General features: G+C 43.2%; 1 protein-coding gene across 2 annotated transcripts in view; it reads right to left on the bottom strand.

The window, feature by feature from the left end:
• The window catches only part of KCNG3 (potassium voltage-gated channel modifier subfamily G member 3), a 23,106-nt gene that overhangs the window by 1,278 nt on the left and 10,043 nt on the right, over window positions 1-11,785 (bottom strand). The gene's annotated exons all lie outside the window — the stretch shown is intronic.

Here is an 11,785-nt window from a genome sequence, read left to right as displayed (position 1 = left end):
TTTGGGCTTTGCAGGAATGCCAGTGCCCTCACCAGGAGAGCACCAGGTCATGACCATCCTCATCACAAGCATTACAGTGGAAAAAAGGCTGAGGAATCCTGCAGTGGAGCAAAACAATCACTAAGACCCAACAAGTTTGTTTGTTTTCCATAGCTATTTTGATTCAACATGTATCTTTAAAATATAGGGCCATGGACTTCCCTGGTGGCGCAGTGGTTAAGAATCCGCCTGTCAATGCAGGGGACACAGGTTTGAGCCCTGCTCCGGGAAGATCCCACATGCCGTGGGACTAAGCCCGTGAGCCCCAACTACTGAGCCCGCATGCCACAACTACTGAAGCCCGAGAGCCTAGAGCCCGTGCTCCACAACAAGAGAAGCCACCGCAATGTGAAGCCCACACACCACAGCGAAGAGTAGCCCCTGCTCACCACAACTAGAGAAAGCCCGTGCGCAGCAACGAAGACCCAACGCAGCCATAAATAAATAAATAAATAAATAAATAAATAAATAAATAAATAAATAAATAAATAAAATATAGGGCCACATTTAATCTAGAGCAGTATTTACCAACCCTTCCACGTCACTTCACACACTGAAAAGAATATTACCTACATAGCCTACTGGCGTCAAGGGGTAGCATTCCTGAAGTGGAAGCCACCAGTCTCGCCCCACACTCCCCAAGGCTGAGGAATTAAATCTCAGCACAGTGGTTAGGAAGCCCTGACCCAGAGTGAGAGGTAATGCTAAGGTAATTTTTAATTAAATTACTTTTTTTATTTGTAAATATTTTTATTTCAGTTATTTCATGCAGTAGCTTTAGAAAAGAAAATGCACTACAGTACATGTCTGTACAGTACAGTACAAATATGACTGTAATAAAATGTTTTAAACATGGCATTTAAAAAATTATAATTAAATTACATTTTAAAATTCAAATTTAAAGTTACAGTCCTTATACCATCATTCATTTTTCTCCACATAATTCTGTCTTACTATTGACCTAGACCCAAACATGAGAAGTATGATGGAGAGAGAAGAAAATGTAGCAGGTGGGATGGTAAGGTCTGTGGGGCAACATTTTGAAAAGAAGTACCCAAAGTGCATGGCACAGAACACAGATTGCACTGGATGCTTCTCAGGGAAATGAATAAATAAAATTAGCCATGTTCCCCTACTATGGAGGTTCCTAGGGCCATAGAGATTAATTTGATTTATGTCTTGAATAGGTCGTACATTCACATGGTTTAAATTTAAAGGTAAAAAAAAAGAGAACAGAAAGAAAATTTTCACTCTCACCCTATTCCCCAGTCACTTGGTTCCCCAGTATTCACTCCAGTCCCAATTCCTCACTGGTCAGAAGGGCAAGAACCACTGACCAACAAGAAAGTTGTAACTTGAGTATATTAATTCCCTGTGGCTGCTGTAAAAAATTACCACAGGGCTTCCCTGGTGGCGCAGTGGTTGAGAGTCCGCCTGCCAATGCAGGGGACACGGGTTCGTGCCCCGGTCCGGGAGGATCCCACATGCCGCGGAGCGGCTGGGCCCGTGAGCCATGGCCGCTGAGCCTGCGTGTCTGGAGCCTGTGCTCCACAACAGGAGACGCCACAACAGTGAGAGGTCCGCATACCGCAAAAACAAACAAACAAACAGAAAAACAACAACAACAACAAAAAATTACCACAAACTTGGTGGCTTAAGACAACAGAAATTTATTTTTTCACATACCCAGAGGTCAGAAGTGCAAAATCATTATCATTGGGCCAAAATCAAGTGTTAGTAGGGCCCACTCCCTTTGGAGGCTCTAGGGGAGAATCCATTCCTTGCCTCTTCCAGCTCCTGGTTGGCATTCCTTGGCTTGGGGCCACATCACTCCTATCTCTGCCTCTGCACTCACCATGTCAAATCTCCCTCTGCTTCCACCTTGTAAGGATTCACATGATAGCATGCAGAGCCCCTGCGATAATCCAGGACAATCCCCCATCTCAAGATTCTTAATTTAATCATATCTGCAACATCCCATTTGATATATAAGGTAATATCCACTGGTTCCCAAGGATTAGGACCTGATATCTTTTGTGGGGAGGGAGGGATTATTCTTCAGCCTACACACAAACTAAGCAGGAAGATAAAGCCCACAGTGAAAGTAATCCAACCTACCACCCAGTGAGGAAGGTCAGCAGATGAGGTCACAGCTGCCCCTATTTCTTTCTCTACTGTATTACCTGCTGCTCTGCAGAGACCCCATTACTCTGTGGTTGGCAGCAGCTTCTCTATCCCCACCAGGCTATCAGTAAAAGCTGCTGCCATAATGACCTCTATGAACCTGGAGGCTTAGAAAACTGGAGGGTAATGAAACTTGGTAGATCTAGAAGATAGGAGGCTGCATTTTTTCAATATTCAGTTTTAATAAACATATTAAAGGCATCCCTTCTCCCTGGTAATGCTCATCAAATACTCCATATGTTACCCCATATTTCTAGCCCCTTGCAGTTAGGCAAGGTCACATGACCAGTTCTGATCTATGAGCTGTGGGCAAAATGACTTCAGTTCTGGGCAGAGGCATGGAAGCGTAGGTGTGAATTCTCTTCCCTGCCACGGCAACCTGAAAGGCATGTGTCCTAAGTGGCTCCAAGATGGTGGGGTCCCTACCAGCTCAAGTCACTGAGTATATGTTCAAAGAAAGACAGACATTCCCCATCCTGACTCTGATTGGACATGGGACATGGTATGTGAGCAACCAATAAATCCTTGTTGTGTTAAGCCACCAGAATTTCTAAGTTGGTTGCTATCCTAAGTAATAAACTGGTAAATTCAGTAAGTAATAAGATACACACTCAAAAAGGACTGCAAGAACACAAAGCAGTCACAGCAATAGTGTTCTCTGATCGGCTGTGGTTTTTTACCAGTTCTCGAGCTAAAGTACTGTCTCTTCTCTAGCCAGACATGAGCAAGAGCACTAGACCTGATGCCAGGAGCCCTGCTGCTCTTCTCACTCTGATCTTCTAAGGGCTCTCCCAGCAATAAAGTCCTAAGATCCTATTAAATTAAGAAGAGTAGGGGCTTCCCTGGTGGCGCAGTGATTGAGAATCCGCCTGCCAATGCAGGGGACACGGGTTCGAGCCCTGGTCCGGGAAGATCCCACATGCTGTGGAGCAACAAAGCCCGTGCGCCACAACTACTGAGCCCACACCACGACTACTGAAGCCCGTGCGCCTAGAGCCCGTGCTCTGCAACAAGAGAAGCCACCACAGTGAGAAGCCCACGCACCGCAACAAAGAGTAGCCCCCGCTCTCCGCAACTAGAGAAAGCCTGTGCGCAGCAACGAAGACCCAACGCAGCCAAAAAATTCTTTTAATAAATTTATTTATTTTTGGCTGCGCTTCAGTAGTCGTGGGGCGGGCTCAGTAGTTGTGGCTCGCGGGCTCTAGAGCGCAGGCTCAGTAGCTGTGGTGCACAGGCTTAGCTGCCCCGCGGCATGTGGGATCTTCCCGGACCAGAGATTGAGCCCGTGTCCCCTGCATTGGCAGGCGAATTCTCAACCACTGAGCCACCAGGGAAGCCCAAGAAGAGTAAAAATTTTAATTGTGCCAAAAACACCAGAACATTTTCAGCTAATTACTTCCACCAGCAGCCAAATTGTTCAGATTAAAAAGGAGGAAATCCAAATGACACTAAATAATCTCTCAGTAAGGGAATTTCAAAGAGGTAAACTCGTCTGTAATGAGGCCCACGGGGCTCCTCCTGCCCACCCCCCAAGTCAGACACAATTTATCCAGAATTCCACACTAAGGAGATGAATAAGTGAGAAACCCCAGGCATCCCTCTTTCACCCAGGATTATGCCAAGGCATTCTCCAACAACAAACACCACTAAGCCTGCCAAAACTCCCCATGTTTCCAAATGGCACTCTTGCCAGTGCCACCTCCAGCAACTGCTGGAAAACTTAAGCACTGTGTTTTACTGAGCACTACAGCAAATGACTGGACACTCCGAGGGCTACTTCTATAAAAAACAAACTGAAAAAAAGAACGGAAGAAGATACTGAGGATACCAGAATCCTTTGAAGCCCATTCTGATTTCTTTTGAGGCCTAAACATATAGAAGCTCATGAATTCACAGCCATATATATATATATATATATATAGAGAGAGAGAGAGAGAGAGAGAGGCCTTTCAGTTGGGCACTGTGCTAAGCACTTTGTAGACATCATCTCATTTAACCCTTATCAAGAACTTTATGGAGTATGTACTTCCCCTAATATCCCCATTTTACAGATGACAAAACTGAGGCTGAAAAGTTAAACATCTCTTCTAAGATCACACAACTAGGAAACTGCAGTGGCATAGCTAATGAAACCCAGATCTATTGGGCTTTGAAGCACTAAGGAACATCTGAAAATGCTAATGATTTTTATGACAATGTTCATTGTTAATATTAAATTATATATGTCAATCTCTTGGTCTCCATGGTTGATGTATTAGAGCAGCATTTTTCACACTGCTGGTTCTTAGCCCATTAATGGATCAAAATTGATGGAAGTTTTTTTTGGGAAATTAAATAGAAATATTAGTGTGCATCAAAGTATAGTTTCATAAAACTTTTGTTTCAGTTACATATAATTGTGTACTAAGTTATGATGTAAAATGTATTCCCTTCCGTAGGCACTGGAGGACATCAAAAATTGCTGGTAATCATCAGTCATTCTAATTCCCCTAACTGATCCGTCATGACAGAAGGCACTTCTGGCAATGACTTAGAGGTTTACAAACAGGCTCCACAGAACAAATGCTTTTATTGCTAACCATCTCCTCCTGCCTGCAAAAAAGACTAGGACAGGACATAAAAAGCCATTAACTATGTTGTATGAGGTGAAGATCAGTCTCCCTCTGGGTGCTAACTTCTCATCTTTTTCCCTCAACATTTTATTGTGAAAAATTTCAAACATGGAACAAACTAATTAATATTTTAAATATACTTGCTTATCACTTGTTCACCCCTATATCCATTAACCTTTTTTTCTCGGATGCATTTTAAAATAAATCCAGACATTGGTGCACTTCCATCTAAAAAATTCAGAGTGTGTATTATTAACCAGAGTTCAATATTTGTTTCATTTTTTTCTTTTGATTTGAACTTTACATGCAATGGAATGCACAAACCTTATGTGCACACTCTCTGAGGTTTGACAAATGTGTAATCTCTATAACTGAAACTCCTATCAAGATATAGAGCATTCACATCACCTGAGAGTTCCCTGCCTTATTCATCTTTGTATCTCCTGCCCTTACTTCCCATCAGACATACAAGGGCTCAACAGCTTTTTGTCCAGTACAATGTAGTGACTTTGACAGAACTTGAAGGACTGGAATGGCTCTTCTGGGAGCTTTAAGGGATAACTGAAGCCTGTCATCAAAAACTGGTGTTGAAGGGACTTCCATGGTGGCACAGTGGTTAAGAATCTGCCTGCCAATGCAGGGGACACGGGTTCGATCCCTGGTCTGGGAAGATCCCACATGCCGTGGAGCAACTAAGCCCGTACGCCACAACTACTGAGCCTGCACTCTAGAGCCCGCGAGCCACAGCTACTGAAGCCTGTGCACCTAGAGCCCGTGCTCTGCAACAAGAGACGCCACCCAATGAGAAGCCCGCGCACCACACAAAGAGTAGCCCCCACTCGCTGCAACTACAGAAAAGCACGCGCGCAGCAACAAAGACCTAACGCAGCCAAAAAAAAAAAAAAAGAATCCGCCTGCCAATGCAAGGGACATGGGTTCGAGCCCTGGTCCAGGAAGATCCCACACGCCGTGGAGCAACTAAGCTCATGTGCCACAACTACTGAGCCTGCTCTCTAGAGACCGCAAGCCACAACTGCTGAGCCCATGTGCCATGGCCCGTGCTCCGCAACAAGAGAAGCCACCACAATGGGAAGCCTGTGCACCGCGGCGAGGGGTGGCCCCCGCTCGCCACAACTAGAGAAAAGCCCAGGCGCAGCAACCAAGACCCAGTGCAGCCAAAAATAAATTTATTTTTCAAACAATCGTGCTGAATTGAGTTGAACCCTTACCTTACACCAAGTACAAAAGTTAACTCAACATGGATTAACTGCCTAAATGTAAGACCTAAAACAAGTTTTTTAAAAATTCCTAGAAGAAAACATAGGGGAAAAGCTTCATGACATTGGACTTGGCCACGATTTCTTGGCTATGACACCAAAAGAACAAACAACAAAAACAAAAATAGACAAATAGGACTACATCGAACTTAAAAGTTTTTGTGCCTCAAAAGACACAATCAACAGAGTGAAAAGGCAAGCTACAGATTAGGGGGAAATATTTGCAAATCATCTATCTGATAAGGGATTAATATCCAGAATACATACCAAACCCCTACAACTCAACAACAAAAATATCAAATAACCCAATTTAAAAATGAGCAAAGGACTTGCACAGACACTTCTCAAAGATGGTATACAAATGGCCGGCAAGCATTTGAAAAGATGCTCAACATCACTAATCATCTGAGAAATGCAATCAAAACCAATCCAAAGGTATCACCTCACACACATCAGGATACCTACTATTAGAAACAAAAACCAGAAAACAAGTATTGATGAGGATGTGGTGAAATTAAAATCTCTGTGTACTGTTGGTAGGATTGTAAAATAGTGCAGCAGCTGTGGAAAACAGTACGGAGGTTCCTCAAAGAATTAAAAACAGGGCTTCCCTGGTGGCTCAGTGGTTGAGCGTCCGCCTGCCGACGCAGGGGACGCGGGTTCGTGCCCCGGTCGTGAGGATCCCACATGCCGCGGAGCGGCTGGGCCCGTGAGCCATGGCCGCTGAGCCTGCGCTCCGCAACGGGAGAGGCTGCAACAGTGAGAGGCCCAAAAAAAAAAAAAAAAAAAAAAAAAAAATTAAAAACAGAACTTCCATATCATCCAGCAATCCCACTTCTGGTTATATATCCAAAAGAACTAAAAGCAGGGTGTTAAAGAGATATTTACACACCTGTGTTCATAGCAGCACTATTCACAATAGCCAACAGGTGGAAGCAACCCAAATGTCCATTAATGAATGACTCCATAAATAGAACGTGTCACAGTCTTACAATGGAATATTATTCAGCTTTACAAAGGAAGAAAATCCTGTCACATGCTAATAAATGGATGAACTTTCAGGACGTTATACTAAGTGAAAGATACCCAGTCACACACACACACAAAGACAAAGACTGTATGATTCTACCTATAGGAGGTATCTAAAGTAGTCAAAATTCAGAGAAACAGAAAATAGAATGGTGGTTACCAGGGGCTGAGGGAAGAGGAAAAAGACAAGTTGTTGTTTAACGGGTATTTCCCCTAATATCTCCATATTACAGATTACAAAACTGAAGTTAAAAAGTCAAACATCGTTTCCAAGATCACACAACTAAGAAATTGCAGTGGCACAGGTAGTAAAACACGGATCTACTGGGCTTTGAAGCACTAAGGAACATCTGAAAATGCTAATGATTTTTATGACAATGTTAATTGTTAATATTAAATATGTCAATCTCTTAGTCTCCATGGTTTATGTGTTACAGTAGCATTTTTCATACTGCTGGTTCTTAACACAGTTTCAGATTTGCAAGATGGTAAATTTTATGTTATGTATTTTTTACCCAAAATAAAAATACGTACATGAAACTGTCCAACAAAGGGGGGAAGATAGGAGGCTCCTGAAGCAAGGAGCCCTTCTCCACTTGTAACTTGCTGTGAAACCATGGATAAGCTATTTAATCTCTCTTTCTGAATTTTCCTCAATGGTTAAATGATGAGAATAACAGTAAGACCTATCTCTCAGATTGTCTTAAGAATTAAATGAATTAATATGAAATAATAGTACGTGCTCAATAAATTGTGTCATTATCATTATTACAAACCATCTCTGGGCTTGTAGTCTTCCCTTCACACTCAAGAGGAGATCACGTCAGTGTTTTCCTGAGTGCAAAGAGAAGGCAAGAATGAAATCTCCATCCTTTCATTCTCTCTTCTCCCAAGAATTCTGCCTATATTCTCACACACTGCTGGCTGTAGCATAAACTGGTAAAACCACTTAAAAGAGCAATTGGCAGAACCTATCAAGCTTTATACTGCATATGAAACCCAGCCACCTACTCTAGGAATTTATCCTACAAACACACTTGCATATTTACATAAGAATATGTACAATGAGATCCACTGTTTGTAATACCCAAGGATAAAAAAATATATAGGGCTTCCCTGGTGGCGCAGTGGTTGAGAGTCCGCCTGCCGATGTAGGGAGCGCGGGTTTGTGCCCCGATCTGGTTCCTGAACTTTCTGGCGCACAGCACTCTGTAGAACACTAGGATTGGGGGCAACTTAATTCAAGGAATAAGTGGTGACCACTTGTTCTTGAAAAAAAATGAGACCTGGGGAAATATATATATATATATAAACATCTATCCAGAGGAGATTGATTACATAAATGTATTTCCTAAAGTTATTAGGTTGAACCATATGAAATTGACATTGGAAATTTTATGACTCTACCTTATGCCATGTAGCCACGAAAAAAGAGTTAAGGTGCATTCCTGAGCTTTGATGTGAAACAGTCTTCAAGATGTACAGGTGCAGACCAGTACATATATTATGCTCTAATAGTGTGTGTGCGTGCGTGTGTGTGTGTGTGTGTGTGTGTGCGCATATATTGGAAGGATACTTAAGAAACTGTTAATATCAGTTGCTGACTCTAGGGAGGGAGCCTGACCGCAGGATGGAAACTCACGTTCTACTTTATTACCTTTTGTGCTGTTAAATGATTTACCATGTGCACATATTATTTTTCCAATTAAGAAAAATTTTAAAGAAAAAGTGAAAAGCATGCCCAACTAAAAGAGCAATCACCATGATGAAGCTCTCAGTGGCTTGAATCAACCAGCACACCCCCAGGAGTAGCACAAAAAGAAAAGTTGCACCCTTCCTACCCCAAGCTTTCAGGCTTGAACGTATGAGGCATTTCCAGCAGGCCTATACAGTGTAATGATACATGGTATAATAAAAATCTCCAACAAGCTACATCACCGTCCACCAAATTCTCTACAGTCTCTTTCATGTCCTTATAAAAGTTTTCTCCACAAGTTCAATGGGGGAAAAAGGCAGGAATCAAACAAACAAAAACTTGATTTTTTTCTTATGTATTTTAATTACCTTACAGAAAGAAAAAATCCATATCACTCATATATTTTTATCTTGTACTCTAGATCAGTAATGAAAATAAACAAAAACATACATTAGGTACTTACTCAAGTACCAAGCATTTTTCTGTAAATGTATACATATTAATTCATTTAATTCTCACAACTGAATGCATAGTACGCAGAGAACAGGGATCCTCACCGGGCTGCCAAGTGAGATGTGCGGTGGAGAGGCGTGATTGTAGGATTTATGGCTGGAAGCCTTATAGGAACACTGAAGCCTTATGGCAAAGCTGACAGATTTTCAAAGTCAAGTTATAGCTTTAAAGCCAAAGGGAACCCCTTAAAGATTTGGCAACAGGTGGATTCATTTGTTGAATAAGCATTTCTTAAGAGGTTACCATGTGCTGGGCATATTGCCAGGCCTGTGAGCTGGGAAGAGGCCAAGTGTACTGTGGGAATATACAGCAGGCAGATGTTTATGGGCTGACTGGAGGGTGCGAACAATCAGGAGGCTGTGACACAGGCAAGAGAAATGGAGGGCCCAAACTGGCAGATGACGGGAATGAAATGAAACGAAATAATGAAATGAAATTAAATGGGGGATAGATGGCAGAAGACTTCAACAAGACCCTGCCACTGGCTGGCTGTGAAGGGCACGAAGAGCTGCAGCTGCAAGGATATGAGCAGACGGCCCAAGACTGAGCAGACCTTCAACACCATCCTGGACCTTAGAGAGATGTATGGGTCAGAGGGAACCAGGCAGATGCCTCAAGGCAAGCAAAGAAAAGAAAACCACCCAGCAAAATCTTATTACAAGAGATGGCCGCTCTGAACCAGTCTCTTGATTTTCCTAACAGATGAAAAGACAGAAATCATCTTTCCAGAGCCAAATTATGAAAAGAATTTCATCAACACCATGCTTCAGTGTTTGTGTTCATTACCCAGTAATCGAGGACTTGGCTCTGGGCTGACTCTGAAGAAACCATCCACATTTCTGTGTGTATCTCTACCAGATGCTCTCAAAGTCGGGGACACCAGGGCAGCTTTTCTTCACCAGATGCTGAGGAATGAGTTTTCAGTAAACCACCATGTTCTAGGTGAACATACACATAACAAGAGGAGAGACCCAAAATCTGCAGTTCTGATTCTCACTACTAAAAAACTTCCCAGAGATGAGAGCAACAGAAACCCAGACCCATCAACACCTGCCCATTCAGGCCACCAGCATTCTCCACTCCAGGTGGGCGCCCTTCATCCTGCAGGTACAATAATCTCCCCCAGCACCTTCACCTGCACTCCAAAGAGACATTAATCCATCTAAATAATGATGCAAGAAGATCAACTCACTGCAAGAACTGATCTGTTCCCAATCCATATACAACTACCCGATGGGCTCTACTCCTTCTTTTTTACATTTCATTGGCAATGCATTAGTAAAAGAATTTTTTAAAAAAAAATGATATCAAGAGACCATCCTCCTCAGACATGATCATCTTATAAAAACAGATACCAATTCTTTTCTTTTTTTTTCTACTTTCTCTTTTTATTTTTTTATTTATTTTTTGACCTTTTTTTTTTTTGCGGTACGTGGGCCTCTCACTGCTGTGGCCTCTCCCGTTGCAGAGCACAGGCTCTGGACACACAGGCTCAGCGGCCATGGCTCACAGGCCCAGCCACTCCGCGGCATGTGGGATCTTCCCGGACCGGGGCACGAACCCGTGTCCCCTGCATCAGCAGGCGGACTCTCAACCACTGTGCCACCAGGGAAGCCCTGACATTCTTTCTTTAAATATTCTTTTCCATTATGGTTTATCACAAGATATTGAATATAATTCCCTGTGCTATATAGTAGGACCTTGTTGTTTATCCATCCTATATAAAATAGCTTACATCTGCTAATCCCAAGTCCTTTCCTCCCCCAATTCTTTTCTTTTTTAAAGACTTTATTTATTTATTTATTCATTTATTATTATTTTGGGGGCTGTGTTGGGTCTTTGTTGTTGCATGCGGGCTTTCTCTAGTTGCAGCAAGCAGGGACTACTCTTCGTTGCAGTGCGCAGGCTTCTCATTGCAGTGGCTTCTCTTGTTGCAGAGCACGGGCTCTAGGCACGTGGGCTTCAGTAGCTGTGGCACGTGGGCTCAGTAGTTGTGGCTCGCGGGCTCTAGAGCACAGGCTCAGTAGTTGTGGCACACAGGTTTAGATGCTCCGCAGCATGTGGGATCTTCCTGGACCGGGGCTCGAACCCGTGTCCCCTGCATTGGCAGGCGGATTCTTAACTACTGCACCGCCAGGAAAGTCCCTAAAAACGGTTTTAAAAATGCAAAAACAATGCTATATTTTATGTGTAAATACATATGTATGTACAAGCATATATTAAAAGTGTTTTTGATTCGCCCCTTTGCTTAGACCCGCTAGGCATCCCTGCCTGGTGAGGAGGCTGAAGCCATGGAAGCCCACACATACTACACCTTGGAATAGCTGTCTTGCAGGAGGGCACATCCAGAGCCCCACATGCCACAGGGCCTGAACTGAGAACAGGCCTAGGCCTGGGCCCTGGATAACTTCCCTGTGCTGAGCCGCCCCTCCTGC

This window comes from Lipotes vexillifer, unplaced genomic scaffold (genome assembly GCF_000442215.2).
Source record: "Lipotes vexillifer unplaced genomic scaffold, Lipotes_vexillifer_v1.1 scaffold278, whole genome shotgun sequence".
In the NCBI taxonomy this organism is placed as follows: Eukaryota; Metazoa; Chordata; class Mammalia; order Artiodactyla; family Lipotidae; genus Lipotes; species Lipotes vexillifer.
Note: the sequence above shows the minus strand (reverse complement) of the source record. Positions and strands in the feature narration are given on the sequence as shown.